The 25,147-nt window shown below is 37.4% G+C and overlaps 1 long non-coding RNA gene across 1 annotated transcript in view; it reads left to right on the top strand.

The window, feature by feature from the left end:
• Positions 1–314: 314 nt before the first annotated feature.
• Positions 315–25,147, top strand: part of LOC125111149 (uncharacterized) — an 81,266-nt gene continuing 56,433 nt past the window's right edge. Inside the window, exon 1 of the long non-coding RNA XR_007130838.1 lies at positions 315–646. This is a non-coding gene — a long non-coding RNA (uncharacterized LOC125111149). The remainder of the gene's footprint in view (positions 647–25,147) is intronic.

Genomic DNA, 25,147 nt, shown 5'->3' with positions numbered 1-25,147 from the left:
TTTTTTTTGTCTTTTTAATGTCTTGCTATTATATTATTTTTCTTGAAAGTCAGACATTAATACTTGGTAAAAGGAACCACTGTAATTAGCCCTTAAATAATGCGGTGCTGAGGTGTGAGGGGAGGGGAAGCAAGCTATAGTCCTTTGATTAGGTCTCAGTTTTAGTTAGACCTTGCCTCTGGACTATGGAATTCACTAGTGTTTCTCAGGTGTTTTACTTCCTTTCTTAGATGGGACAGAGTGGCTGGAGTAGGCTGGATTAGGTTATTTGAATATTTCCCTTCCTGGTCGGTTAGTCTCTGAGAATACCCCAGTAGGTTAGGTTTAGTTAATTAGTTTCTCCTGGGGGCAGGCCTTATTAAGAAGATCAGAGTGCTCTGGTGTATTTCAGAATGATTCTTTTTCCCCTCCTCCTGCCGGAAGCCTGAAGAGGTTTTTCTCTGTTGTGTAGCATGGGAAATGGGTTGTACTCCTGGAGGTAAATCCCACAATATGCGGAGATCCTCCTCTGATTAAACCCCTCCTGAAGTTTTACCCTCTCAGAGTTGTCTTCAAGGAGCCTCCAGCAATTCATCAGTTACAGTTTTGGTTCTCTTACCCTGGCACTGGTTCCTGAGGCGGTTTCTGCTCCTGAGTCTCTGCTTTGGTGAGTGACAAATCCCTTTATTCACCTGCCTCTATCTCTAATCTTGAGACCAGTCATTTGCCCTGTGTCTTCTCCTCTCTTTGGGATCTAAGAATTACTGACTTTTGTCAGCTTGTTTAGCTTGTTAGGGTGGAGTGATGATATCAGACTTCGGTTTGCTCAAAACCAGAAGCCACATATCCAGGGACTGATCATTATTTCTCTTGATTTTCCATTTTATACTTTAAAAACTTGCCTATGATGCTTAGTTGTTTGTGATCTGTTTAACCCTGCCAATAAAATGTACAAGAGGGATTCATTTGTTTGCTTTTCCTGTTTGTGATGGGCTTCATGAAAGGAAAATATATAAAATAATTCCAGTTAAAAAATAACTAAGATTAATTTGCAAAAACATGAAAATCTTTACATGTAGGTATTATTAGCAATTTTTTTTTGATAAATAACATATTTTTTTGATAAATAACAAAACACACCACCCTGGCAACAAAATTCTAACAGCAGTTTTCACTTGAGGTTAACCTTTTTTAGAAGCACACCATTAATCATAACCTAAAGAATTATTTTTCAGGACTGAAAAAAACAAAAAAATTGGAGCTTGACTGGATACATGAAAAGCAATGAATTACTACAGTTTTAGGAATAATTTTGTAAAAGAATTGTGGGTTGGAGTAAAGAAGCAATGCCAGACTTACTTGGTTACAAACGTGCGTGTGTGAAATGAATGTCAGATTATATACTGTATACAAGAATGTAAACATAGCAGGGTTCTGGTTTTAATTCAACTCATTCTTCACTAAGGAATCGGTGAAATTCCTTGTTAGTGTGGCTCAGGGAGCTGAGAAAAAAATATTTTTTAATACTTTTTTCCCCCAGTTTTGAGGCCCTAGATGTAGGCTGGTCAGTTCCTGTTCTTGAGGAGGGAGTGGATTAGGTCCACACGGCAACGCTTCCCTTATTGGGGCTGGGGCTCTCACAGTCAGGGAACACTATGCACTAACCCTAGTTGCCCCAGGGCCAGGTGCCAGACAACTACGGAAAGTTCCCATGTTCCTGCGTCCTGAAGTTATTCAGATTGCCCAAGGAGCCAGTGCAACCTAGCCAGCCGCACCCCATTTGCCATACATAAGCTGACCCCTATAACTCAGCATGCTGTTTGTCACCCCATTTGCAGAGACAACTCCCTGTGACATCCTTCCTGGCAGCCTTCTCTTGTTTGGAGCTACGTAACAAAGAATTCTTTTCATCTTAGTGTCCCTGTGTGCCCCACCATCAAAACAATCTTTAAATCTTATACAAAAGAAATTCTTAGGCTTTGAACTATTTACTCATCTGCCAACTATGCTCAGCATTTCATCTATATTCATTGAAATATTTACTTCCTCTTTTCATCATTGAGGACAAACCCTATGATAAATATGTCAGTGTTTAATATATAGGGTGAGCAAGGAGTTCAGGTGAAGAGTAGTAGGGGATAGGCTGAGAAATTTTGGAATAGAGAAAATGGAAAAGGACTCTGTTACATTTATGTCCAGAATTTTGACTTTATTTTGAAGATAACCAGGAGGCAATAAAGGGTTGTAAACAGACCCTAATTTGGGGAGAGATGAATGGAACATAAGTTGGCTTAGAGTTACCAGTGTGACAATGTTTACAAAATTCCCCCCCCCCTTTTTTGTTTTCTTTCTAACAGACTTGGAAGTTCAGTATTGTGTCTCCTGATTTAATTCAGAGTAAAAAGACTGACAGTTCAGAAAGTTTATGCACCAGATATCCAGTCAGCTCTGGTAACTGAATTCTTGACTGCCAGTTTACTCTGGAGTTGGTGGAGGGAAAAATCTGATACGTTGATAAGACAAAAAAGATCTAAAGCAGTTGGCAGAAATGCAACAGAATACAATTGCCATGACAATGGAGAGATAGCAATTGACAGTGGGCTCAGACCTCAGAACTGTGAACTTTATTCTAGTGCTCAGCAGAGAGCAACATTTAACTAAAAGAGAAGCTTGTCAAGGTCCCCTGCCCTTAGTCTCCAGATGATAGTATTGAGAGCATCTTTGTTTCCTCAAGGTAAAAATGCATTTTCTTTGGCTTCCTATCAAATATAAACTTTAATGGCAACAAATGTTATGATGAAAGTCAAGATTAATATGTTTAAAATGGCAACAGTCCATTCTCTCAAGTATTTTCATCCCAAAGAAATATAATTCCAAAGACAAAGGATATATTGTTGACACAATTTCAAATTTGGGCTCATATTAAAACAAGAAACTATTCTTTAATTATACACCTTCCTTAAAATTGTACTCTAGGAGTTCCTATTGCAGCTTGGCAGTAGCAAACCCGACTACCATCCATAAGGATGGAGTTCAATCCCTGGCCCCACTCAGTGGGTTAAGAATCCATCACTGCAGTGAGCTGTGGTGGAGGAGGCCCAGATCTGGTGTGGCTGTGGCTGTGGGTGTAGGCAGGCAGCTGTGGCTCCAATTTGACCTCTAGACTGGTAACTTCTATATGCCATGGGTACGGCCCTAATTTTTTTTTTTACTCTAATTAGACGATCAAATGACCAGGTGAATGGTTTTTGTTAATTTTGTAGTTATTTACTGAAGAAGCAAATTACCACACCTGAGTTTTATTGGCTAAGTGATATACTTTAGGAAAACTACAGAATTTTAGATATAATCCTCTTCATTTTGGTGTAGACTGACAGTTAAGTATTCTGTGACTAGGGTGCAAGTGTTACTGACATGGGTCCTTGGACTCTTTAATCAACAGAAATTGATAAGAGGCCAGATGAGGAATTTGGATAAGGCTTTGTTGGGACTTCTGCTGAAGCACAAGGGAGTGAAAAACAAGTAACAGGTTTTCTTTATTGTTCCTTGAGGAAGGGCAAGCTGGTCCCTTAAAAGGGGTGAGAGTTGGGGTGGGTCAGAGGGTCAGGCTGGAGTGGTGGCTTAGGTGGTCTTGTACACAGATCATGGGCCAGGACCCTGCTTTTCTTCCCACACCTCAGGACTGGCAGTTGGTTTGTGACCTTTTATTTAATCTTATTGTTCAAAATTTCCCACCAATTACGAGCATGCACACAGTTATTCTTAGTTTCTTACAGTTTATTTGTATTCTGTTTTTTGAGGATATGTTTGTTCAGGTGCAAGCACTCCCGTAAAGGGTCTCATGTTCCAGGTCCCAGCCCATCTCAAAATAATGCATTCACATTAGGGACGTTAGTAACTACGATGCATATTTAAGTCAGACACTGTGTTACAAAATGGAATTCTGAAATTTGCTTTGCTAAAAAGAAATAGAGTGCCCGAAATGGCGTCACTTGTGCTAAACTCCACATCAGCATACCAAGATTTAATACCTAAGCTAATTGCAGTTTCAACTTCTTCCAAGAATGTAAGCTTTACTAGTCAGTCTGGAATTTCCTGGTCAGTGGAAGTAAGGTAAACTTGTCTGATCAACCCCCTCCATTCCCTAAAGTAGGATGAAGTAATCCATTTTTTTTTCCTTGCCCCTGCCTTCTTCTGTCTGTAAGAGCTTTCCATTTTGTACAATTCCTCAGAATTGCTCTGACCCATTTAAATTAGACCCAAACGTATCACTTGTTTATCCAAGGAAATGCAAGCAGCTGGGGAATGCATTACTTTAGAGTAGGAACTTAAAGTTGGTCAGCTCTTTGTGGCACGCTCTTAAAGTGATCTTGGATCAAGGTTAAAATTAAGCTTCTGCAGGAGCTCCCGTCGTGGCTCAGTGGTTGACGCCTTGACTGGCATCCATGAGGACACAGGTTTGATCCCTGGACTTGCTTAGTGGGTTAAGGATCCGGCGTTGCTGTGAGCTGTGGTGTAGGTTGTAGATGCGGCTCAGATCCCATGTTGCTGTGGCCCTGGTGTAGGCTGGCAGCTATAGCTCCGATTGGACACCTAGCCTGGGAACCTCTATATACCATGGATGTAGCCCTAAAAAGAGGCAAAAAAAAATTAAGTTCTGTCAACTATATTCCTTGAGTGACTACAATGGCTCATGCTGTAGAGCTAGCAAGGGTGAATGGTTAGTTTGTTGCAATAAACTTCTGAAATAATGAAGTTGTTTGTTACTTCCACATAGCCATTTTGATCTTGACTGACAAAACAACTCTTCAATATGGTTTTGTTAAAGTAAGAGAAGCTATTAGGAGAAACAGCAGGAGAAAAAGTAAAAATGCCTATTTGAGGGGCATGAGAAAGGGAGCACATAGAAATCTTAAGAAAATTATAAAAAGAAAAATATAACACAAGTTCCAATAAAATAAACTGTTTCACTCCAACCTACTAAAATTAGCAGAAAGAAAGGGATCTGAAAACAAGAGAGCAGAGTAGGAAGCTGATGAAAAATACCCTGTCCATGGATTTCTAGAAGGTGACTAACAGATACATAGAATAAATTTGCAATAATTGTGTGATGGTGGCTATGTGTTAAACATGTAGTTTCTGTGTAGGAAAAGAATAAAGCATTAGGATTTACAGGTGAGGTTAATGGGTTTATGAAGTTTACTAAGGGATTTTACTTTTCTTTATGGAATTTAGATAATCAAACTAGTGTTTGGCATATTTGTATGTGGGTTTATTAAATTTACATAACATTTTAAAATGTAACTATGTAGTGCTTATCCTAAACTTCAGATATTCTCAGGCATGCTAGCGAAGGAAGATTTGGATCTTATGATCTGACATTTCATGAAATTAATCACTTGGAGAATTCATACAATGAATGCATTCAAGTGTTAGCAGTTTAACAAGAAAACTCACATGAAGAGGATATTCACAGACAAAAGCCACATGTGTTTAAACATTAGATTAGATTGATTTTGCAAGCTGATTGTTGAGAAATCCTTAGGATCTGTGTCACAAATGAATGTGCTTTTGTCATTAAGATGGCCTTCTTAATGAGTGATTTAGATAAACAAGGTAGCTAATTGATTTACTTAAGGGAAAATTGAGTATTTTGAAGGAATGAAAAAAATATGTAGAACTGACTCTTGGTTCTGACTTGAGAATAACAAAAATAAATATTTTAAAAAGTGTTTCGATCGAAGGGTATTTTATTTATTTTAATGAAGTATAGTTGACTTACAATGGTGTAATAGCAAAGTGAATCAGTCACACGTACAAATAGATCCATTTTTTTTCTCATATAGAGGAAAACAGGTTTTTATAAACTATTGAGTAGACTTTCCTATGCTTTAAGTAGGTTCTCATTAATCATTTATTTTATACAGTCGTGTGCATATGTTATTCCCACCCTTCCAGTTTTTCTCCTCCTCCACCCCCACAACCCTGCAAATGTTTCACACATGGTAACCATAAGATTGATTTTGATATATTTGTTTGTCTCTGTTTTTTGTTTTGTCTTTTTGTCTTTTAGGACGGTACCCGCAGCATATGGAGGCTCCCATGCTAGGGGTCCAGTCGGAGTTGTAGCTGCCAGCCTATGCCAGAGCCACAGCAATGTGGGATCTGAGCCGTGTTTGCAACATACACCACAGCTCACAGCAACAACACCAGATCCTTAACCCACTGAGCAAGGCCAGGGATCAAACCTGTGTCCTCATGGATGCTAGTCGGGTTTGTTAACCACTGAGCCATGATGGGAACTCCAAGTTTGTTTCTGCTTTATAAATAAGTTCTTTTGTGTCATTTTTTATTAGATTCCACAAATAAGTGATATCATATGGCATTTGTCTTTCTATTTCTGACTTACTTCACTCAGTATGAGAGTCTCTAGGTCCATTCATGCTGCAAATGGCATTATTTTGTTCTTTATGGCCGAATAATCCTCCATTGTTTATATGTACCACCATCTTCTTTATCCATTCATCTGTTAGTGGACATTTAGGTTACTTCCATGTCTTAGTTACTGTAAATAGTGCTGCAATAAAGATTGGGGTGCATGTATCTTTTCAAATTAAAGTTTTCTTTGGATATATGCTCAGGAGTGTGATTGCTTGAATTACATGGTAGTCTTCTTAGTCTTCCATAGAGGTCACACCAATTTTCATTGCCACCAACAGTGTAGGAGGGTTCCCTTTTCTTGACACTCCCTGTAGCATTTACTGTTTGTAGACTTTTTGATGCTGGTCATTCTGACTGGTGTGAGGTAACACCTCATTGTAGTTTTGATTGACATTTCTCTAATAATTAGTGATGTTGAGCATTTTTTCATGTTTTTTTTTTTTTGGCATCTGTCTGTCTTCTTTGGAGAAATATCTATTTATATCTTCTGCCTATTTTTTGATTGTTTTTGCTTTTTGATATCCATAAGATGTTTATATATTGGAGATTATTCCCTTATTAGTCACCTGGTTTGCAAAGATTTTCTCCCATTCTGCCAGTTGTCTTTTTGATTTTTTTTTTTTTTTTTATCATTTCCTTTGCTGTGCAAAAGCTTTTGAGTTTAATTAGGTCCCATTGGTTTATCTTTGTTTTTATTTTCATTATTCTAGCAGATGGATCAAGTAAGAGATTGCTGTGATTTGTGTCAAGGAGCATTCTGCTTATATTTTCTTCTAGCAGTATTATAGCATCTGGCCTTAGGGTTAGGTCCCTAATCCATTTTGAGTTTATTTTTGTGTATGGTGTTAGAGAATGTTCTAATTTCTTTTTTTTACATGTAGCCTTCCAGTTTTCTCAGTACCACTTATTGAAGAGACTGTGTTTTCTCCACTGTATGTTCTTGCCTTCTTTGTCATAGATGCTTGGGTTTATTTCTAGGCTTCCTGTCTTGTTCCACTTGTCTATATTTCTGTTGTTGTGCCAGTACCATGCGGTTTTTAATGACCTTCAGTTCATAGTATAGTCTAAAGTCAGGGAGCCTGATTCTTCCAGCTCCATATTGCTTTTTCAATACAGCTTTGGCTATTTTGGAATCTTTTGTGTTTCCATACAAATTTTAAAATATTTTATTATGGTTCTGTGAAGAATATCATTGGTAATTTTTTCAGGATTGCACTTAATCTGTAGATTGCCTTGGCTAGTATAGTCCTTTTGACAATATTAATGCTGCAAATGGCATTATTTTGTTCTTTATGGCCGAAAAATCCTCCATTGTTTATATGTACCACCATCTTCTTTATCCATTCATCTGTTAGTGGACATTTAATTAATATTAATTCTTCCAATCCAAGAGCACGGTGTATCTTTCCATCTGTGTGTGTCATCTTTGATTTCTTTCATAAGCATCTTATAGTTTTAAGACTACAGGTTTTATGTCTCTTTAGGTAGGTTTATTCCTAGGTATTTTATTCTTTTTGATGTGATGATAAATGAAATTGTTTCCCTATTTTTTCATTCTAATCTCTACTTAATGGTATATAGAAAATGCAACCCATTTTTGTATTAATTTTGTATCCTGCAACTTTACCAGATTAACTAATGAACTCTAACAGTTTTCTGGTAGTGTCTTAGGATTTTCGAAGTATAGTTCAACAAAACTTTCTATATTAAAAGATAAATTTGGAAAGATGAAAAGGCTCTAGGATCAGGTGACCATAGTTATCTATATATGCCCAACCAGGAGTACACTTGCTCTATCTGTGGGGGTAACTCTGCTCAATTCAACTTCATTGGTAACATGGTTGTGATGAAATGGTAGCTCTACTGAACAGAAGAGTTCTAAGAAATACATGTGAAACTCCACATGGTATGATATTCAGCTAGTCAAGTTGTAGAAGTCTGTGATGACTCCAAGGTTTGTAGAGTAGACTGTCTGGTGGAGCACTGAGGTTGGAAATGTAGGATGAGGAGTTGGTTTCGGGAAGGATGTGAAACTAAAGAGACGAGTCATCTGTCTCTCCCCAAGATGGAAAAGTAGAGGAGGCCTAGAGCAGCTGCTGTAATTATTCCTGCTTAAAAAGGGAAAACACAAAGTAGTCCTGGTTCAAAACACTATTAAAATCCAGCCATGAAAATGTTAGAAGGTCCTTGCCTGGATCCCAAGGCCTCAGCATTAATACCTTATGGATTTTCTCCATCCCGTGGGATCTTTGATTAAAATAGATAAATACTCTACCTGAACCTGTGATACTCTCTTTTTATTGTATCAATAGTGCTATAAATGCTCTTTTCCTCACACTTTTAAATGTCGTTTATATTTCATAAACTGTAGCATCTCCTTCACCACTGTTCCATTCCAGTTCACCTGAAGTAAAGATTTCAATGACAGCACTTAGAGAGCATGCCCAGGACTTGTCCATACTTTCCCTACTCCCAACAATGGGCTTTTTTGCCATTTAGCCAGTGAGTTATCCATACCCATGTCCCCTTCCTCAAAGTTGGCTTTCTAGGATCAAGAACTCCTAGATTTGGCCTCTAGCAGTAGAATCAGAGGATTTTCTTGGACAAGTAATTTGTTAGGGAGTGTGTCAGTAGCAATTATTAAGTAAGCGAGGGAGGCAAAGAAGCCAAACTATGAGGTCTGCAACATATGTTGTACCACAGAAGTTTCCTTCTGTTTGTTTTTATGTTATGTTGCTTAGAGGAAAGAAAGACTTGGGGGTCTTTTTTTCCAGTATCCTCAATTTGGTTGACCATGACTATTGGTTAAGGAAGGTTGTAAAGCATAACCTTCCAGGCACCTTTAAGCAAGACATCACCTGCAGCTCAAGGGTAGTGCTCTGGAGAATCTGCAGGTGTGACCTGTAACTTCTCCAGTTGCAAATATGTAAATAGCATGAGGCACCCATAATAGTATCTGGTACATGGCCAGATGCATCCTAATTGATCTATTCTCAAAATTATAATAAATTCTCTTCTCACATAGCAATTTCCTTTCAATTACAACTATAATCCCTTATAGTTACGTTTTTTGAGGTAAGGATAGAAGGCATCCTTTATTTCTTTAACTGATATATACATTTCTCTCTAATGAAGAAAATGGGAATTTATAAGTCATTGGTTCTGAATGCCAAACCTTAAGAATCCTAAACATATATACTTCAGATAAGAGAAAGTATACTTCTTAATTTTCATGTCAATAGCTTTATTAACTAGGTCATCACCAAGTAGGAAAAACTTGCTTATTTAACAGAGATGCTTTATCTCAGTTAGCTAGGAAGAAAATGGCAGAGAATAATCATTGTGGAAATAGCTGGCCACCCCAAACCATCTTTCCTCGAAAAGGTCAGGAAGAAACTGAGAGAAAAGTAGCACATTTAAAATAATCTGCCTGAGAAGAAATTATTTCAAATTTTGCTATACCCATTTTCAACTTCATCCTCATCACCATTATCATCGAAACCATCACGCAGTAGTGAGCAGTGTGCACATATCAACAGAAGTGACTTGCAAAGAATTAAGATCGCAATGTCACGATCCCTATTAAGCACACTGAAGAGTGGGGCAGAGATTCATTCTAGCTGGAAATTCATGCCTGTAATGCTTGGTTGAGGGATGTGCTTCACACTAACTAAACATCCCGAAGGCTATAGGATTACCTTTCCTAACTGAGGAAGAATTTGTTCATACTCGTTCAAATTATATTTTTAGTACCTAGACTGATAGGTAGCACATAGAAGCTTTAAATAAACGAGCAGATGGAGCTTGAATCCCCTCTGTTCCGTGAGATACCATGTCTGTGACAAGCAGAAAGAATTATAGATCCTCTTTCAACTTCCCTTTACCTCTTCAATGCCCCCTTGGTGAGTCAAGGAAGGGGACGTGGAAGAAGCTAAAGTTTTTTCCATGCATGGTCTGAGAAAAACAATGTATTTCAGCCTTTATATGTGAGATTTCATTAATTTTCAGAATGATCCTACAAGATAATTACTGTAGTTTCTGTCACAAAGATAAAGAACTGAATCCCAGAAAAACAAGATGAACAAAATAGTAGCTCTCCACTACCATATATATTATATATATGGGATTCACTAATGCATAATTGTTAATAGATTAAGTGTTCTTAAAAAAAGCGAAGAATGGTGATTATCATTCTCATATGAAATAAGACATTGTACATAAGAGTCAAGATGCATCCTCTTGTACAAAAAACCCATGCTAGGGCAAGCAGAAAAATGAAGGATATCTAGTTAGATTAACATATACACACAATTATTTCAAACTCAGACATATCAATCATGGAAATAGGTTCTGGCATACAGCTAGTGTTTAGAAGAATTTGTACGGCAAGAAAAACATTTCTTGGGCAACAGGACAACCTAAATTTCAATATGCTGAGTTTTCCTCTCTAAGGAATAAGTGTTGGTAGGTGGCATACTGAATTATGTGTTCTAAGAATATGTTGTATTTCCTGCATCTGCTGATGTAAAGAGACACAGGGAGAAAAAGAAGCACGAAGTTTCAGGAAGAGAGATATAACATTGGCAGACATGACCTAAGAATCTTGAACATATTTTTTGTAAATGATAGACAACTATTTTGGAATTGTGATTATAATACCACAAGAGGAGCACTAGGTTCAGACACAATAGATCTCCCAGAACATTCAGAAATGTCTGGTGTAACTGACCTCTCTGTATACCAGAATCTTACCTCTAATATTCAGGAAGGGCATATCCATTGCATAGTTATCTAAATAAAAACTTAGAGGAGTTCCTACGTTAGGGTTTTATGAAGATAATCAGGATGTACTAAGAGTAGCTGAATCCTCCCCATGATGGAAGAAACGGTACTCATTATGTGTGTTCCTACAATGAAATAGAAGATAGATAATAGGATCTGGAATGAATCCCATGTTCTTCTCCACGATGGCTGAGAATTGTTATCTATTGATGAATGTAGAGTCTGGGTGAGGGTGCACTCTGTGTCATTTCTGGTCACTTTATGCTCTTGTTCTGTGAACTAGTCTCTGGGATGTCATCTTATTTCAGGGTCCTTAGTGTTCTGTCTCCATTTATGTACTTGATTTGTTAGTAGTCACTACAAAAGAAACAATGAGAAATCTCAGTGGGTTTCACAAATAAGCATTTCTTTCTGAGATCTCGGAGTCAGCTGGGAGAGTTGAGTAGACTTTAAAAATTGGTTTGTTAGGGGTTTTTTCACCTGTAAATATGCCTTCAGAAAGCAAACTTTCTTATTCACTTGTTAATGGAAATAGCTGGTTGATTCTGCAGCTCTGTCTCTTGCTTATCTATGTACTGGTGTCTGTATTCTTATTATTCTTTCTGTCACAAGGTAATAAGCATTGTAACAGCATGAATGATATTTCAAATAACAGTTTGCTCTTTCCTCTCCCTCACGTTACTTCCATCAAAACTTGGCTTCAGGAAAGGCACTACCAGTGATCCTTCACCAGACACACAATGAATTAACGACTGGCTTACTTGTTTATCTCCTTTGAACAATGAACTCACTTGCAGCAGGTGTTACAGGTTAGTCACCTTGTATTAGCATTTATCAGTGTTCAGGATAGTACCTCTCGAATTTTCATGTGCATAAAATCATCTGGATATAAAATGGAGAATCCGACTCAGTAGGATGGAAATTGGGCCTGAGATTCTATCTCTTTTATAAGCATCCAGGTAATACTGATGCTTCTGCCTCAGAGATAACAATTTGAGACAAAAGAATCAAACTGCATTTCACAAAAAATTATAAAGCAATCTGGTTCTCTTGCTTGTCGGACTGTCACTCATCTCAGAACTATATCCTAAGATGTGTCACTTAAAATTAAACAGAAGACTTAGATATCTGATAAAGCAAGCAAATATTTAATGTGTAGATATGTACTGGGGTAGATGCAGAGGAGGCAAGTACAACCCTGTTTCCTCCTTGTCCTCAAATCACAGAATACAACATTCTTACTCTGTTGTGCTTAAAGGAATATTTTAGATGGAAAAATACTGCTCTTGGCTATGGTAATTTTTTATGCATGACAAACTAACTTGGTCATTTCTGTAAATTTTCTAACATAAACCAAGGCTACTTAACATAAATGACACACCAAATTTATTCTCTGTTCATATAAATTGAGGAAACTTTGTGTATTCTGCATAATCTGTGAATTAATCCTTTTAGAGGTTTTCTCAGTTCTAGATTCATTACTTTTCTAGTAAACATGACATCTCAGCTTCTCTTATACCCAAGTCCTTCAGAGACATGATTCCACTAAATTCTCTTGTGCTTTCTATGGTTTCCTCACCTATTGGATATGACATAATTTCAGGGTAAAGGTAAATTAAGGGTTTGTATAAGACTTTGAAGCCTTTAAGATGATATCAGAAAGTCCTCTCAGTGGAATAAAAGGGTTTCATAGATTTTAAGGGCATGATCCAGAAAATGTAATCCCTAATTATGACTATGAGTAAGTCTAGAGATAAAAAGACTTTTCGCATAAAGGAGTATGGGCTTGTATTTTGTTTAACAGAGAGGAGTGTAATTTGACAGACTTAACCTAAATGACACACAAGTTTATTCTCTTTGTTCATGTAAACTGAAGACACTTTGAACTTTGTTCATAGAAACTTGAGAAAACCTGCAAAGATTTAAGGGTATTGTGCTGGTCAGACTAAAAAGTACTGGGATAGTTCAAATTACATGGAGGTCTCCAGACTCCCAATTTTCTATGGCATGAAGTAGGCTGAGTATTGCTACTTAGTGGCAATCATAGGCTATTACTTGTAGTAAAGGAAGACCATGCTAGACGGTGGAATTCAGAATCTTGGAGGAAAATGGACTCTCAGATACTGCCAAGAAGCAGAACTGGGCCCTAATCAAGTAATAATTTCTGGCCATGGAAGAGGATGTTCCAATGAGGTTGTGAGCAGGTAGATTTCAGAAATTCTATGGACCTGTGATTGCCATATGCTTGGTATTCCTTGCCTTCTAAATAAGCGTATCTATTGTCATTATCTGACACTGTAACACTGTCTCACCATAATATGCTTATTGTTTGCCTATCATGTAACTTGGCTATTTTAGTTCAAGGTCTCTAGATCAGAGGAGCTATAACCACGGGGCTGAGGTATTGGTGTCATTTATATATCTGGACTTAACTTAGAGAATTAGATCCTAGATTTCAGTTCTGATCTAGTAATAGCAAATGACATTTGGCAGTCCTGGAGTAGGAGTGAGTACATTTTACATGTAGGAAAAATGTGAATAGTTTGTGGTAGTAAAGTATAAAGAAGAAACAATTATTTGGTTTACAATCAAGAGCAAGGATGCTACCTCATAGGATTATCAAATATATTATTTCTGTAGTATCTCACATGTAGAGGATGCTTAACATGCAGAGAGTATGATTAAAATAACTTGTGTTTATGGAGTTCCTGCAGTGGCTCAGTGGTTAACAAACCCGACTAGCATCCATGAGGTTGCGGGTTTGATCCCTGGCCTCGCACAGTGGGTTAAGGATCCTGCATTGCCGTGAGCTGTGGTGTAGATTGCAGTCGTGGCTCGGATGCCAAGTTGCTGTGGCTGTGACGTAGGCTGGCAGCTGTAGCTCTGATTCGAACCCTAGCCTGGGAACCTCCATATGCTGTGGGTGCGGCCCTAAAAAGACAAAAAAAAATTAAAAAAAAATAACTTGTGTTTATAATGTCTCTGTAACATGAACTAAAGATAAACTCATGGTTAGCATTTAGGAATTTAGTCTTAATAGGCTTTAGAACTTTTTACTCCAGTTTCTTTATTTAACTGATAAAAAGACTTACAGCTAGCATGTTTAGGTGATTGTACGTTAATCTGTGTTTATAATAGTTCCAATGTGTTTGATTCTGCGCCTCATACCTTATCTGTCTATTCATCCATCCATCCATCCATCTTCTATCTGTTTACATGCCTATATCAGGCTTCTCTGCATAACAATGTCAGAGTTTATGAAATATATTTCAGAAACTATCTTCACTAAATGCTTAAAACAATTATTCTATGGTACTGAAAGTTTTAAGCTTCAATGAATGTTTTAAAATAACATTTCTTTATATATACATATATATGTATATACACACATATACATATGCCATTTTTCCCTTGTAAATAACACAATTTTTAGCAAAAGAGTATAGCAGAATCTCTATTTCCCTACCTCATGGAGGTTCAGTATTTTCTTAGCTTTTCCATAAGTGGAAAAATACCATGAATTTTAGTTTCCTCCTTCAGAAGATCAGAGGCACAGTCATTTGTGGGAAAACAGCCAAGAAAACATATATAGAGTTTGTGAAAGAAGATATAAGTAGACTGAGGGCTGTGCAGTGGGAAGCCTGAAGGACAACCCTGAGAAAGAAAACTGGGACAAAAGCAAACACATACATTGGTAGTGAGGGAAAGAGTTACCTTTTGTGAACCAGCGGGTCTGATATACAATGTTGTTGAAAGGAACTGGGGGCAGTTGAGTATTTAGGTATGTTTTTATGTCATTTGGTCAATCTAATCACATAATTGACGAGAGAGAACAAATGCTGCAAACATTGTTAAGATGGTCTGGGTCTTCTCAAAATTGGAGGGTTTCAAGGTTGCTTAGATATTGGGAGTTGCTATTCATGAAATAACATCATTCAGACCCAGCAACATATAGATCCCAGGTACTGGTAAATTATACCCTTTAAAATTATGACAACAGAGGAGTTCTCATCTTGGCACAGTGGAAACGACCCTGACTAGGAACCATGAGGTTGCGGGTTCGATCCCTGGCCTCACTCAGTGGGTTAAGGATCTGGCTCTGGCGTTGCTGTGAGCTGTGGTGTAGGTCACAGATGCAGCTTGGCTCTGGCATTGCTGTGGCTCTGGAGTAGGCCGGCAGCGACAGCTCTGATTAGACACCATATGCCCCGGGTGTGTCCCTAAAAAACAAACAAACAAATTATGACTTAACAGAAATGAATTGGCTAATCGCCACATATAGTCATCAAAAATAATGTATAAATACTATGTGTAAAGACTAAAATAATTAAATACATTTGTTTATAGAACACTAACTTGTTTGAACTAGGACAGTTTAATTTTACACCTTAATACCTGGGTAAATACTGTGTAAATGAATTGTGCTATAGTTAGGACTTGATGCACCCATTTACTATGGAAGGTGATACTAATGAAAAACTCAAGGCAGGGCTTAAAATTGACAAGATATTATTTCAGAGCCATGTTTCAAAAGGCTGAAAATCTTGTGCTACTGAAAGCTGATTCAAAGGAAATGAACATTTAACATTATTGGGTTTTTACTCCTATTTCATCTCATTAATGTATTATTTTAATGAGGATTAGATGTTGATTAGATATAATGACTGCTAATGATTGTACATACTAAATTTAGGCAGATGGTAAGGGATTTATCCTAAAAAATACCTCTTGTAATAAATCTCAGGAGAACTAGTGAAAGGTAGAGCCTTCTGTAGCACCGTAATGAATTAATTGCAACCTGAAGAGGCAAAATGGTATCTATGGCATATGATTCGGCTTACACACAGGATGGAAATAACAGGTTCTCAGGCTGCTTTAAGGCTATATACCAAATATTTTTAGAAGTATCAACACACTGAAGGGGATAAGGGTATTTACAGAAAAACAAAGAAGCCTTGGATGGTCACTATATGTTTGTTGTAGATCTAGAAGTATGTTTATAGCTATCTTAGGCCAACCCTACCCAGGGAAATTTCTAACTCATCCAAAGTCAAATAGGACATGATGAAATTAAAAGTCAAGTCTCTACTTTCATTTTCTGAAGGGTCCATTTGCTTGTGCAAACTTCTCAGATACTTAATTCAACAAATTCCATCTTATTCTATTTTATGTATTGACCATTTGTGTAAAAGAAAAGTAGGAAGTACTGAACTATGACCCATGTCAAAAAGTGCCTTTGCCATGTCGGATATCCTGAAGCTTGAAGTGGAAAACAGGGCGGATGGTTAACCGTCCAGCAGAAGATCACTATCAATATGTTTGAATTTGAAGATAGCAACATATATGGTTACCACACAGTCCCACACAGTGGTAACCATATGTGTTGCTATCTTCAAGTTCAAACATATTGATAGTGATCTTCACAGTTAGACAGGCTAACTGTTGTAAGAAAACCCCAGATCTCCACGGTTTACCCCATTAAGGTTTATCCCACATTCATGTCCCAGTTCAGTGAGGGGTTTGGTGGGTGGTTTTCCTCAGAGTGTCTTGCAGGCCTAGGTATCTTCACTGTAGTAGCTTGCTCATCTTACAAGGGTTTAGAGTCCTCTGCTGGAGCAAATGTTGACGACACATAATGGCAGCTAGTGAGTGGAAGGGGCACTTAAAGGTTAGGGATCACAGCGTATTAGCAAAATGCCTCACTTCCTTCACATTCCGTTGGCTGGTATTTGGGGACATGGTCCCACTGAACTACAAGGCAGAATGAACAACACGGGCCTTTCATTCAATCAGAAAGAAAATCAGATGAGAGTTTATGTCTCTGCCATAATCAATTTGTCTACTTAAAAAAAAAAAAATAGCTCCCAGGTTTCCTATGTTTCTGAGACAACAGAGTGGTAACACTCTATTACTCTTCATGATATTCAATAGGGAATGATAATCTTCCTCTAGATAGGAAAGGACATCTATTAATTTTTTGGCATGGATGTGTGTGTGTGTGTGTGTGTATGTGTGTGTGTATAGAAAAAGGTATTTCTCAAAATTTATCAGCCTTTAGCTCTAGTTCCAGCTATACCACCTCCTGGCTTTGTGATTTAGTCAGCTCTAGTCAACCCAAGATGGGGTAAGAATACCGGTTTATCAACCAGATGGTTTGATAATTTTTTTCACTTTTAATAGACTATTTTAAGAGTAGTTTTAGGTTCACAAAACAATTGAGGAGAAAATAAAATGTGTTTTCCTATATCTCTTGACATTCCCTCCCCCCCACACTCACCCACACCCACACACACACACACACACTCAGACATTCCCCTGTTATCAACGTCTCCCCCCAGGATGGTACATTTGCTATAACAGATGAACCTACACTGACATATCATAATCACCTAAAATCCACAGTTTACATTAGGGTTCACTCTTGGTGTTATGCATTCCATGGGTTTTGATTAATGTTTTATTACATCTATCCCTATCCATTATTTTGGTATCATACATAATAGTTTCATCACCCTAAAATCCTCTGTGGTATTCATCCCCCCATCCTTCCTGTCTAACTCCTGATCTTTCTATTCGCTTCATAATTTTGCCCTTTCCACAATGCCACATAGTGGTACTCATGGGACATGTAGCCTTTTCATATCAAAGTCTTTCACTTGGCAGTATGCTTTAAATTTCCTCTATGTCTTTTCATGGTTTATTTATCCATTCTATTGAAGGACATCTTGACTGCTTCCAAGTTTTGGCAACTATCAATAAAGCTGCTATAAATATCCACGGGTAGGTTTTTGTGGAGAGAGAAGTTTTCACCTCCTTTGAGTTAATACCGGGGAATGTGATTGCTGGATGCTATGGTAAAATGATGTTTAGTTTTATAATATGTTACCAAACTGCCTTCCAAGGTGATTTTATCATTTTGCATTCCCACCAGTAATGAGTGTGTGTTTTTGTTTGTTTGGTTTTTGGTTTTTTTTAGAGCAGTGATATTTTTCTGACCTCAAGGGTAATTCTCCTCTCTTCCGCATTAGTATCCATTGTGTTCTTCCCTGGGACACCTTGTATTTGAGCTCACTGCTGCCTGGGATGTTCTTTCCCTAGAGTTTCTTCTCAAATTTGGATATTAGCCCAACACACTCTCTTCCAAGAGGCTTTTCATGAGTAATTTTCCTGAGATAGTACCTTTCATGTTCCTTCTATTCTCTATGATGTCACCCTCTACATTTTTTTTTTTTTTATGGCTACTCCCTCGGCATATGGAGATTCCCAGACGAGGGGTCAAATCGGAGCCGTAACCACTGGCCTATGTCATAGCCACAGCAACGCAGGATCCAAGCTGTGTCTGCAACCTACACCACATCTCTCCACAATGCTGGATCCTTAATCCACTGAGCAAGGCCAGGGATCAAACCTGTGTCCCCATGAATGCTAGTCAGATTCATTTCCACAGAGCCACGATGGGAACTCCTACATTTTCTTTAAAGCACTTACTGAAGTCCTAGAAGTCTAGAGTCCACTAGAATGCAAGTTCTATAATAGGGAATCTGTTCTGCTAAATGTGGACAATTAATGTATATTTTTAAGTGAATTTGTTGAAGGAATAGAAACCCATAGCAAGAAGTATACGTTATTGAAAAGATTTGTTTGATCTTGCACAAGTTTTGTCTTCTCTTTGGACATTTTCAACTTTTTATGTGACATACCAGTCCTTCTAAATATATGGTGATCCTTCTGCTCTTGGTAGCAGAAGGGGTCTCCTTGAGCAGGCAGGGCCTTTCATTATATGTTTATTTAAGAATTACAGGCCTAAGTAGCAGCCTACTGGGGAGCACTACAATGAATCTTTTTTTTTTTTTTTTTTGGTCTTTTTGCCGTTTCTTGGGCTGCTCCCGGGGCATATGGATGTTCCCAGGCTAGGGGTCTAATCAGAGCTGTATCTGCCGGCCTATGCCAGAGCCACAGCAACGCGGGATCCGAGCCGTGTCTGCAACCTACACCACAGCTCACGGCAATGCCGGATCCTTAACCCACTGAGCAAGGGCAGGGATCGACCCCGCAACCTCATGGTTCCTAGTCGGGAACTCCCTAAATCTCTTATTAATTGCATTATTTGGTTATTACTTAGGCTTTCTATGAACAGTGGACAAACAAGAGCTTTTTAAAAAAAATTGTTTTCCATTAGGGTTTATTATAGGATATTGAATACAGTTCCCTGTGTCATATAATAGGATCTTGTTGTCTATCCATTTTATATATAGTAGCTTGCAAACCAAGAGCTTTTTCTTGAAGGAAGCTAAGTGTAACTAGGTGATATTCTGTCTCCCTCCTTTGTTGTTTTCACTTTGGTCAATTAGGATTCACAATTATTCTTTGGAAGATTTGATCACCGATGCAACATCCATGATCTGTATTACCTAATTTACAAATCGAAATACGACTAACCTCTAGATAGACAAATGTAAAGCAGTTCAGCTTAGGGAACTCCTACAAAAGGGGTGTGTGTGTGTGTGTGTGTGTGTGTGTTTATGGCATACTTTTTGTAAAGAAAAGCACTGATGGTACGCTTTTCAAAGGGCACAATACTGTAAAAAAAAAGAATTTGGAAAAAAAGGTCATTAGAGAAAAAATAGAGATCATTTTTTTTTCTTTTAAGATGTTAAGATCTGGAGAATAGAACAATAGAATGAATACCTAATAAGATGTAGTTGAAAAGCCCTGTATCCTTAGTGTAAATTGAATCTGAGCCTCTGGTTTCCTATCCTGAAATTCTGTGTGTGCATGGCTGAGGATAAAGAAATTCCTTCTGTTTTGAGAAAGATAACTAATATTTACCATGCAGCTTTACTAATATCATCTCATGTAATTATTCAAGTAAGCTATTAAATTATATAGTATTGAACCTATTTTATAGCTAAACAGACTGAAAAGTGTTGAAGCAGCATAACAGTGGAATGAGATCTAGTACTCAAGCATAAGTATCTCTGACCCCAGAGCCTGTTATTCTTCCATCCAATCACTATCCACTCACTATCTACACATTTCCTACATTATCTCATGGCAGGTGAGGTGAATTTATTTCCTTTATTTTGCACCTGTGACTTCTGCAGCTCAGATGTTAAGTAAAAACTTTAAGATCACATTTAAAGGTAAATGATTTACTGTTGATTAAAACATGTCTTTTGACTTCAAATTTCAGGATATTTTACTGCAGGTTTGCTGCAGATTAGATTCAAAAGGGATAAAGTTTATTAATCGCATTCATACATCTGTGAAGACCAGAATCAATAGTCTTTTTTTAATTTCTAGAGTACCTTTGTTCATATTATTCTAAAATAGTTGTTTAAAGTATTTTCCATAAATATTATAAATTGAAAGTGAGTCATCCATTAAGAAAAACATTTGTCTAGATCTTTTATCTCTAGAAATTCTGTTTCAGTAGCTGTGGATCGAGGCCCATAAATCTGGATATTTAACAAGCAGATGCTTCTGAAATAAAGTCTACAGATGAAACTTTGGGAAACACTGTTATTTCAGTGCATACTATATTGTAATTTATTGATTTCATGCCATAATTTCTGAAAAAGAAAATTGATAAAATATTTCCTTATGTTTATTGATAATGTTACAATGGATATGAAATCTTGCTTTTTTCCACTGTTGAAAATTTCCTTTAGCAAAAGGCTAAAGAATTGTATTGACTGTTGATAATTTAAGTCACTTTTTCAATTTTTGCTTTCTCAGGCAGTTTATGTCAAACCCCTTCTATATTGATCCTACTGTTTGGTCAATGGAGTCATCTCCATAAACTGGGCTCCTTACATGTTTCTATTTTTACAGCCTGTTCTTTGACACAGTTGTCTATAATAGGGCTGTTGGAACCTGATATGTTTACTTAATCCAAAATTAACCCAAAAAAGAAATAAAAATGAGTATGGAATATTTGTCTTCTGTTTCCTTTTGACAGAAAACTCTGACTTTTTTTGGCTTTTATAGTTTAATTTCTGGAATTAAAACACTAGAACAATAAAGGGGAAAGTTACAATGGACTTCAAGTTGAATATTGTTTATAATACCTGCAATGCCATAATTAGGATATCAAGAATTCTATTACTTGTTCCTTTTATGCATTCACCTAGTGGATATTTATGTTAGGTATTCGACTAGACAAGAAAGACCAAGGGACACCTTTTTCATAACATTTATAATCTAATGGAGAAGATGGGCAGTAAACAAGAATAACTGGCATGGCATGCACCTGACTACACAGTCCAAATATTCTTTCAGACAAAGTGATGGGTGAGCTGATGACTGAAGAACTAGGGAAAATTTACCTAAGCAGAGAGCACGAGCTGGCCTGGAGCATGTTTTTAACAGGATGTAAGAGAAGGAAGAGTCCACCCTAACTGCAGGGATCAAAGCGTTTTTGTCTGGCTGAAGATATTTGAGTAGTAACAGAGAACTGTGGATGAGATGGTCGTGTCTGATCAGAAAGGCCAAGGTAAATGGCTTGAATTTTCATCTGAAAGACAAGGAGGAAAGATTTTTTTTTTAAATAAAGGTGTTGACATATACAGATCATCCTTTGGAGAAATCATTTGCCCTGTGCTATAGAGATGTGATCTGATCAGATAAACGGTGGAGTTAGGAGACTATTTCCCAGGCTGTGGCAGTTGTCCGGGATTGGTGGCTACCTGACCTTGGATGCCGCTAAGGAGACTGGAGAAAAGTGAGAGGAGTTGAGACTTATTGAGGGAGTGGACTCTGTGGAATCTAGTACTTGAATGCATGCTGAAGGTGAGGAAGATGGAGATATAAATTACATGCTAAACTTCCAGTTCTTTAAAGGAAGGTATTAATTTGTGCTTATTCTTTGTATTTCAGAAAGAGAAGCAAATTTAAGCCACTCTTTCTTTCTATTCCTCTTCCTTCCACCCTGAAGGCAAGCAAAACTCTGAATCTTGTCAGTCACTACACAATACCTCCCTTTGAAAAGAGCAGAGGTGATGTCAGGAGAGGAGTTGACAAACTTGGGTAATAGACACCCCTAAACTGCCTGAACCCGAAAAATAACTTTCTCTTTAAGGAGGAAAGGGGTCGGTGTTGCTTGGATAGGAGGTTTATTTGATCAGTTGCCTGTCTCATAGGAACTTAGGTGGAAAGGACAATGGATAACTAGATTGTCTCTCATAAAGATATCCAGGCGAAGTCCAGCACAGAGCAATAAACAGATACCACAGGAATAGAATGCAAAACTTTCACGTGAACAGTGTGAACCATTGTTTCAGGCAGACATTATATAAACCTCTTAATTCCTCTGGGATTCTAGGGTGGGAGAAGAATCTAAAACAATACCTGCGACTAAACATTTTGCCACCTAACCTTTCCTATATCCAGTTTTTCAGAGTACTTAACATGTATAACCTTGAGGTTTAAAAAAAAAGTTAAAGAAGACATTAAACAGTTGGGACCATGAGTATTGAAAAGCCAGATATAAGAGCTGTTGGTGCTTGCTTGGTACCAGCTCTAGGCTGTGTGCAGTGACTCGGCTCTGCTATTATCTGCATTTGGCAAATCAGCCAAGTGAGGCTCAAAGGTGCCTTTGTGCATGACTGCATGCTGAGAGTGGAAGAATATATTTAATGCCAAGTCACTGCATGATAGCTTCTGAAATGCTCCTCAAAACTAGTGGGCCCTAATGATAAACACCACTTGACCCAAGGAACAAACCTCCAAACAGGGAACTGTGCCTCCTTTTAACTTTGATGTTGTGGCACATTGGTTCAAACTACCAGGTTAACAGTTATAACTCTGTGTTGTCATTATCCACACACTTGGGTGCATCTATACAGCCTGCCTCTATTTTTAAGCCTAAGATTTATGTTCTGTGATATTAAACACAGTTTCCTGGTTAAACGTAATTCAGCTTGCCTTGCAAAAAGCTTACTTTTATTGTTCAGTAAATATTATGCTTGATTTTCCCCTTTCACATTGGAGAACATGTGTTTCCCCAGGTATTCAAAAGTCAAACGCATTATCTTCTTTGCTGCATTTGTTACTTTATAGATTGTAAGGAGTATGGCTGCTTCTCAAAAAGACCTGGGTTTATACCCCAGACCAGGATATGTATGGCCCCCACATTTTTTAATGAGGCCTCTTTCTACTAATAAAAAAATTGATTTAAAAACATAATACAAAATTCATGGGTCCACGTGGAATATAGTGATTTATCAATGAAGATTATACAATGAATGAGTAGAGAAGAGGTACGCATACTTTTTTTTTTTTTATTGTCCATTGCATGCATTTGAAGATTCCTCATAGTGTTCATATACCATTTCTTCCTGTTCAGGTCCAAGAACCATCTCGTTGTGTTCTTAATTGTCAAATGTGCCACTCCTGGCTAATTTCATCTCCTACCATGGGGAAAAAAAAAAAAAAAAGGTAGCAATACTATCATTACTCAAAAAATGTGCTCAAAGGCAGGCATAGAAGGTTAGAGAGAAAAATTTGTGACCATATGGTCCCAGGCTCATGGTGCTCTACTCTGATGGCACGACCAGCCCCACCCAGTCTTGGATACAATAGTAGGATCTCAAAAATTTCAAGAAGGCACCCTACAATTTGTGGCCACCTGAGCCATAGAATTGCAGTATTGTCCCAAACATTTTTTTTCTACCCTCAAAACAATTCACTTGTGAAATTAGTTAAATTGTCTTACCTCTGTGAACTATAGCTTTCTTTACTACATGCAAGGAAAAAGAAATAGATTATCTCTGACAGTTGTTGAGAAAGGTAAAATGAAATAATATGTGTGAAAGAAACCTGTGCCTAGAATATCTTAAGTATTTAAAAGGTTATCCTTTTCTTTCTTAAAGAGCTAAAGAACTATTATTTTACTTTTTGAGAATCTTTTTTCTATATTTTTTAATAGAGGAAAAATGACCTCAAGGAAAATTTTGCAGGGGAATTTTTGTGCCTTTTGCTTGCTTTATTTCATTCCCTTTTCCCCCTGGTTCATAGTGTCTTATATTCTTTCAATTTTTCTTCTCAAAACATGTTTCCAGGGAAGCTTCTGAATAAGTTATTCACATACTAGTATGAAGATATATCACCGTATTTCATCTACTAGTAATTTATTCATCACTTTCAATATGTTTACATTAATTCTTTACCAGTGATTGTGGTAGGCACGGAATATAAAGTGACAATAGAGTAAGCTTCATGTTGGGTGTGATCTGTGCCATCTTACAGGGTTCTGTTCTCAAAGGGTGCCACGCTTGGTTCAGTGTTCTGCTTCCTCATCTCGAAATTCTTTAAAAATTTTTAAATTTATTTTATCATTTATTATGTCATGGTTCATTTATACAGTATTGTGCCAATTTCTGCTGTACTGCACAGTGACTCAGTTATATATACACAGACACCCCCAGACCTTTTTTTTTTAATATTCTTTTTATTTTTTTTTAATATTCTTTTCCATCATGGTCTGGATATATTTTCCTGTGCTATACAGTAGGACCTTGTTGTTTATTCATTCTAAATGTAATAGTTTGCATCTATTAAGCCCAAACTCCCAGTCCACTCAACTCCCCCCGACTCCTGGCAACCACAAGTGTCTTCTCTATGTCTGTGAGTCTGTCTCTGATTTGTAGATAGGTTCACTTGTGCTGTATATCAGATTCCACAAATAAGGGATATCACATGATATTTGTCTTTCTCTTTCTGACTTACTTCATTTAGTATGAGAATCTCTAGTTGCATCCATGTTGTTGCAAATGTCATTATTTCATTTTTTTTATGGCCAATCAATATCACATTGTACATATGTAATACATCTTCTTAATCCATTCCTCTGTTGATGGACATTTAGGTTGTTTCCATGTTTTGGCTATTGTGAATAGTGCTTCCATGAACAAGGGGTGCATGTATCTCTTCAAATTAAAGTTTC

This window comes from Phacochoerus africanus, chromosome 11, assembly GCF_016906955.1.
Source record: "Phacochoerus africanus isolate WHEZ1 chromosome 11, ROS_Pafr_v1, whole genome shotgun sequence".
NCBI classification, from domain to species: domain Eukaryota; kingdom Metazoa; phylum Chordata; class Mammalia; order Artiodactyla; family Suidae; genus Phacochoerus; species Phacochoerus africanus.
This window is presented reverse-complemented; position numbering and strand designations above follow the sequence as displayed.